Source organism: Coenobita brevimanus, chromosome 67 (genome assembly GCF_032717465.1).
Source record: "Coenobita brevimanus isolate Jiangsu-jjx chromosome 67, ASM3271746v2, whole genome shotgun sequence".
Classification (NCBI taxonomy): domain Eukaryota; kingdom Metazoa; phylum Arthropoda; class Malacostraca; order Decapoda; family Coenobitidae; genus Coenobita; species Coenobita brevimanus.
The window spans coordinates 33,699,332-33,706,366 of NC_137020.1; the positions used below are offsets into that span (position 1 = coordinate 33,699,332).

Sequence of the window (7,035 nt, forward strand, 5' to 3'; positions counted from 1 at the left end):
ACCTTACTACCTTACACGGCAAGCTAATTTTCCACCTCAAAGTCATGAATTCTGCCTCTTCATACGGCAAATTCTACACTTGTCAGTCCCGTGAATCGTCTGGGTCTTCATCACAAATTCTAAACCTCTGTCATGTAAGTATAATTCGATATATTTCATTACACCAAAGACAAGTTCTGCACCTCACTGTCAGATTAAGCCAAATTAATCCTCGTCACTTTTCTGCGCCTTTCGAATAGCCACAAGTATCCTCCGGGCCAGTTCCACATCTGTCGTTAAATCATGAATCTTATGCATTTTTCTGCACCTCACTTTCCAAATATTCATGAATCTTTTAGGCCTTTTCCAACACCTCACTGTCAGATAAAATCTTATAGGTTCTTTTCTACTCCTTACTCATTCTGCCCCTCTTGCTGTAATTCGCTTTCAAATAAGGTGAATCATTTATGCACTTTTTTGCCAATTCTCACTTAAGTGGCATTGATCCTTGAGCCACTTCACTGCATCTCACCGTCTGATAAAAAGTCATAGGATTCCTCTACCTCTTCATCATCAGGCTTTGGATCGGGTGCTATCACGTAGGAACTTAAGATTTCACTCCCTTTGTCTTCAGGATCTGGTTTCGGAACTATTTCAAATGAACTCTCCTCCAAATCTTCTTCACTGTCAGTGGGCGGATTTGGTTCTTTTACAGTTTTTGTTACTCTTACCTTCCTTGGTATGCGAGGGTCTGGTACAGCGACAGTTTTGGTCAGTTTTACCTTCCCTGTAGTGCTTGACTCTGCTGCAGCTCTATTGGTCCCTGCAACATTGCCAGTATCGGGGCATAGAGCTGCCACATTTGATTTTTTTGACACGTCTTCAAAGTGCCCCGCTGATAATCTAGCGGCCACCCTTGCACTTCTTCTAAGACCAGGACGAGGCGTCACTGATGCCTCCGCTGCATTATCTCCACTATCAGTAGCAGAGTCCAATATAACTACCACGCCTGCCTCCCACACACCCTCACAACTTTCAGACTCAATTTCAGGCTTAATTTTAGGCTTAATTTCAGGCTTAATTTCAGGTTTGCCCTGAGAACTCCATGAAGAGGCCTTGTGCCATTTGGCCTGCGGGGGAGGATGTATATCTGATGAAGCTGACTTGGGCTTGTCTGCTGCTGCTGCCGACACTGGCTTGGGCTTGTCTGCTGCTGCTGCCGACACTGGCTTGGGCTTGTCTGCTGCTGCCACCGACACTGGCTTGGGCTTGTCTGCTGCTGCCACCGACACTGGCTTGGGCTTGTCTGCTGCTGCCACCGACACTGGCTTGGGCTTGTCTGCTGCTGCCACCGACACTGGCTTGGGCTTGTCTGCTGCTGCCGACACTGGCTTGGGCTTGTCTGCTGTTGCTGCCGCCGACACTGGCTTGGGCTTGTCTGTTGCTGCCGACACTGGCTTGGGCTTGTCTGCTGCTGCTGCTGCTGCTGCCGACACTGGCTTGGGCTTGTCTGCTGCCACCGACACTGGCTTGGGCTTGTCTGCTGCTGCTGCCGACACTGGCTTGGGCTTGTCTGCTGCTGCTGCTGCTGCCGCTGACATTGGCTTTGGCTTGTCTGCTGCCACCGACACTGGCTTTGGCTTTGCTGCTGCTGCTGCTGCTGCCGCCGACGACACTGGCTTTGGCTTATCTGCTGCCTTTGACACTGGCTTTGGCTTGTCTGTTGCCGCCGACACTGGCTTTTTCTTGTCTGTTGCCGCCGACACTGGCTTGGGCTTGTCTGCTGCCGCCGACACTGGCTTGGGCTTGTCTGCTGCCACCGACATTGGCTTGGGCTTGTCTGCTGCTGCTGCTGCTGCCGACACTGGCTTGGGCTTGTCTGCTGCTGCTGCCGACACTGGCTTTGGCTTGTCTGCTGCCACCGACACTGGCTTGGGCTTGTCTGCTGCTGCTGCCGACACTGGCTTTGGCTTGTCTGCTGCCACCGACACTGGCTTGGGCTTGTCTGCTGCTGCTGCCGACACTGGCTTTGGCTTGTCTGCTGCCACCGACACTGGCTTTGGCTTGTCTGCTGCCACCGACACTGGCTTGGGCTTGTCTGCTGCCACCGACACTGGCTTGGGCTTGTCTGCTGCCACCGACACTGGCTTGGGCTTGTCTGCTGCTGCTGCTGCTGCCGCTGACATTGGCTTTGGCTTTGCTGCTGCTGCCGCCGACACTGGCTTTGGCTTGTCTGCTATCGCAGACATTGGCTTTGGCTTGTCTGCTACCGCCCACACTGCCTTTGGCTTGTCTGCTACCGCCCACACTGCCTTTGGCTTGTCTGCTACCGCCCACACTGCCTTTGGCTTGTCTGCTACCGCCCACACTGGCTTTGGCTTGTCTGCTACCGCCCACACTGGCTTTGGCTTGTCTGCTGCCGCCCACACTGCCTTTGACTTGTCTGTTGCCGCCGACACTGGCTTTGGCTTGTCTGTTGTTGCTGCTGCCGCCCACACTGGCTTTGGCTTGTCTGCTGCCGCCGACACTGGCTTTGGCTTGTCTGTTGTTGCTGCTGCCGCCGACACTGTCTGTAGCTTGTCTGCTGCTGCTGCCGCCGACGCTGGCTGTGGCTTGTCTGCTGCTGCTGCCGCCGACACTGACTTTGGCTTGTCTGTTGTTGTTGCTGCCGCCGACACTGACTTTGGCTTGTCTGTTGTTGCTGCCGCCGACACTGTCTGTGGCTTGTCTGTTGTTGCTGCCGCCGACACTGTCTGTGGCTTGTCTGCTGCTGCAGAAGCTGGGTTTGGCTTGTCTGCAGATGCTAACTTTGTCATGTCACCTGATGCTGGCGCTGCCGACTCTGGCTTTCCCATTTTATTGGGACTCTCGCCTTCCAATGGCATAGAGGGTACAGGTCCGTCTGGTTCATCTTGTGTTCTTTCTGTCCCAACACCGGGCCCTGATGGAGAGGATTCACTCAAGGGCATGGCCTGTATTAGCTCCGTGGTGGAGGATACAGATTCCTGTTGTGGCTGCTGCCTGGCCTGTGATGGTTGCATGGGCCTATCTGATACTCGTCCACTTTTCGTGGAACCCTCTCCAAGTCTTCGCAGGGGTACTGGCACAGCCCTTGGCCTACCCGCTGCTACATCTGCAGGGGACTCCCGGTATGCCCACTCTGGTAATTCCAACCTACTCTGATCTGATGTAGAGGATCCACTCAAGGGCGTAGGTTGAGTTTGTACCCTGGTGGAGGAAGATGCAGAATCAGTTGGTAACAGCTGCTGGGCTATACGAGGCCGAGATGCAGACCGTTTTGCCCTACTAGAGGTCTCAGGTCCAGTCACCGTGATGGGAGAGCATCGCTGGAGTATTCGTACTCTGCCAAAAAGTGGGCGACTGTGTGGGGTTTTGTGCTGGTTGTTGTAGCTGCTCAGAATGTGACCTGCGGTCACTTAAATGCACAGAATTAGAGTCTCCATAGTCAGGAGTGTTTGGATCATTGCTAGGGTTTGTGCTTGGCCCTGCATTTTCTCCAGTTGGTTGGTGCATGATTGGGTGAGTTGGTGTCATTAAAGGAGCAGCTGTAAATAACGGAGCCGTGTTGAAGTTAGATGGTGTGATGCAGTCCAAACAAGGGCATTCACTTTCACTGTGCGGCTGGAAAGGAACAAAAGGGATAGGCTGCAGCTGCTGAATGCTAGGATGAGTTTGTGGCAAGAGATGAGCAGCCTGAAGTACGTGATGCATGTTAGGGTCAGTTCTTGTGGTGATGCAGTGCCAGCAAAGACATCCAACCCCTGCAGAGTTTTGGTGGTAATTAACTTCAGGGGGATGCTGGGGATACTGTAGTCCTTGAGGCATCCTGATGTTAGCTCCAACGCGTTCCCGTTGAACTCGAGGGACCCGTCGAGACTCCCGAGTGCCGGGGCCAGTTGACGCACGGCGAGGAGCAGTTTGAGGCCGCTGACGAGTGTTGGCATCTGTTGACGAGCTGACTGCTTGCGAGCTGAGCCTCATGCTTTCTCTCTGTTGCCGGCGAGTACTGGGAGCAGCAGCACGAGGTTGTTGTTGATTGTTGCTCTCCATGGTGGAAACCAAGTCTGTGTGAGGAAAGATGAGTTTATTATCAAGGCCTTCCATAATAACCTCAAGCTAAATAAAACACTGGCAATATTAGAAAGAAAAGGGGCCTAATGGTCATGTGTCTAATCTCTTTATGAGATTTATAAGCTTCAACTCCAGGTCTTTCACCTTAACTTGGCCCTTATTTTCATAATTTTGCAATTTGTTTCACGTAGCTCAGTGGGGAAAAAGAATGCTACATTTCTACATCCTTTCCTTAGCATTTCTTCGTGACTTTTCAGTATATTCTGTTGTAATCTTTTGCTATAGCTTAGCATCCAAGATGGAGATGGATACTTCAGTTTCGTCACCGTGGCCCGTTTTGCCACTTACCCGTGGTGGCCCTGCACACACCAGGTTAAGCAATTACTAGGTCCACCCAGGGGCCAAGCTGATTATTTCCCAGCACCTTGCCGTGGGAAGGACAATGGTCCGACGTTGGTGAGACGGATCCCTAGAAGGTGTTTGTACTGTGTTGTATTTTTAAGATTTACTGTTACTGAAAGACAGTCCCACACAAACCGTTGTTTGCTGTGGTCAACGGGTTTGCTTGACAGACCACGGTTAAGCGACAAAACTCCCTAACATTTACCAAAACTATATTATAAACTACGATCTAAGCTATTTTAATATAGCCAAGTAGAGAAAAGACAGACCAGCTTAATTAGGAAAGTGAGCGAGGTGGAGGGGTAGACGAGAGGAGGGAACCATGGATGAGATGGATGAAGTAAAGAGAAACAAGTGAGGCAGATATTAGCCGGCGACAAGACAGCCTGATGCAGGAGAGAATGACACTGAGGCGATTCAGTTGTGGCCTCTCAGAATTAAGGAGTCTGATTGTACGTAGACACACTATATCCATATTCTAATTAACTTCCCTGTCTGTAATTAAATAAATTATATAAAAAAGAACAAATTGGCTACAATTCAGAGACTAAAGTGAAGAGTTTGGTTGTGTCAATTCAACGGCCATCCGAACTTAATAAAAAGCACAGAATAACAAAAATTATATAAAACTAAAAATACACCTGAATACACTGAATAGGTTGACTAATTTTCTGTTTCTCCTTTCTGCCACCAGACATTGATCTTGGGAAGACGTCTTGTAGGGGCAGGCCTGACGGAAGCTGTATCTAATCCAGACCAAGAAAATTGAATAAGACTGTCTAGAAAGAGCACCAATAAAGTAATATCCGGATTCAATGGGCGACTCTTAGAAAGGAACCAGCTGAATATGCACAAACGAGAAGACTAAATCGGGCCTGCGAAAATTATATTTAACGAAGCAGGAAAATGCAAGGTACTTGTGTCAAAGATATTCTTTTTTTTTATAAGTCAGCAATTATTTTTGCTGTAACTTTGTTAATTTTGTTATAAGCAACATCTAAGCAGAGGAAAACTTAACTCTAGACAAATTCATTAAGAATATCAAATGCTTTCACAAAATAAGCTAAAAAAGAAAGAATACTGTATCACTCAATCCTTTATTGCCCTATCACGAGCGCAGGGGCCTGGGACTAAGCTACTCAACGAGACATTTAGGGTAACTAGTGGCTTGTCCTCGAGTAGCATCAAGTGAACAGAAACCTCTGACGCTTAATAAATAAATCCAGCTGGAGCATCTTGAGCAACTAGACATACACACACATATACCAGTTTACGGAATCTTAACAGTACAGCAAAATACCGTACATTCACAACCAATTTTCATTCAAAGCTCAATATTATCACCCAGCCTGAACTAGCACATACACAGTGCAGCAGCTAATATTTACAGCCACCTTCCACTCAAACCCAACCTATCTATACAGCACTTCTTCTCACATGATGCGACGTTAACTGGCCGGGGCTGTAGTGAAACAGTTGAGGTGTAGGAGGAAACTGAAGGTCAAATGAAGGACCTGGCAGGCAGGATGGATAGCAGGACCTTCACTCATTCAAATGCACTGTGTTAGTCGGTGCTGCCAAGCTTCACTCACGCTCAGTTAGGGCCTCAATGTAAACAACGAGACAGGAAAGGAGGGAGGTGAAGCACAAACGAGAGGCTGATGATAGGTTGGGTGAGAAACACACACAGCTTCATTAATCCATCATGTAGAGCTGTGTCTGGAAGCTTTACGGAAAACAGTGAGACACGGGGAGAGAAGGAGGCCCCGGAGGTAACGAATAAGTGAGCTCCGTATCCGCAGGTCACACAGCTTCCCCGACACACCAAATGACACAGTGTAAGTCGTGGTCTTGAAACTTGACTCAACTTCATTCAGAGGTTCACACAAAGACTCAGTCATTTGCAGCATTATTGTTTTTCTATGTGTATGGTCAATTTAGTTAAAGTCAGTTGGTTGTTATTGCTGTGGCCCAAGGTTTATGTAAAACGTGACCCTGATGGACTGTTGGCCGAAGTTGTCTTTCTGCAGCCAACCATCCTTCTTTCCAGGAACAGGGAGGGAGGCAAAGAACGTTTGTAGAACCGAGCACCTTCACACCTACATCAGTGCCACCCCATGAAGGCGTCCGTCTCCAGCACCAGGTAAAGCACTCTAACGTCATTTACTGATGTTTGAAGATTCGACATAAAAGTTAAAAAAATATTACATCTATATATGTACCGTATACTCGTATAGTTCACTTACTTTAAGCTGAGAACTTTGTCTCTTTAAAACTAATTTCCCTCTCCCACTCACCTTTCTCCATTTCATTCCCCCTCGCTTTCTCGCTCCTCCCTCTCACTGCCCTTTCTTTTTCCCTTACTCGCTCTCATCCCTTCCTCTTTTTCCCTCTCTTTCTGTCACACTTCTCCCTCTCCCCTCGCTCTCTCTCTCATCCTCCCACGCTCGTCGTTTTCACATGAACTTCTGCTGCTAGTTATTGTTCCTGTCTGGCTCTTACTTTTAGCTTGGGTTAAGTTTGGTCAGGATTTCTCTCTCTCTCTCTCTCTCTCTCTCTCTC

General features: G+C 48.8%; 1 long non-coding RNA gene across 1 annotated transcript in view; it reads left to right on the plus strand.

Moving 5' to 3' along the window:
• The window catches only part of LOC145405452 (uncharacterized), a 44,185-nt gene extending 37,615 nt beyond the window's left edge, over positions 1–6,570 (plus strand). The window contains exons 2-3 of the long non-coding RNA XR_013898374.1: positions 5,168–5,386; positions 6,524–6,570. This is a non-coding gene — a long non-coding RNA (uncharacterized LOC145405452). The remainder of the gene's footprint in view (positions 1–5,167; positions 5,387–6,523) is intronic.
• The last annotated feature ends 465 nt before the right edge of the window (positions 6,571–7,035 follow it).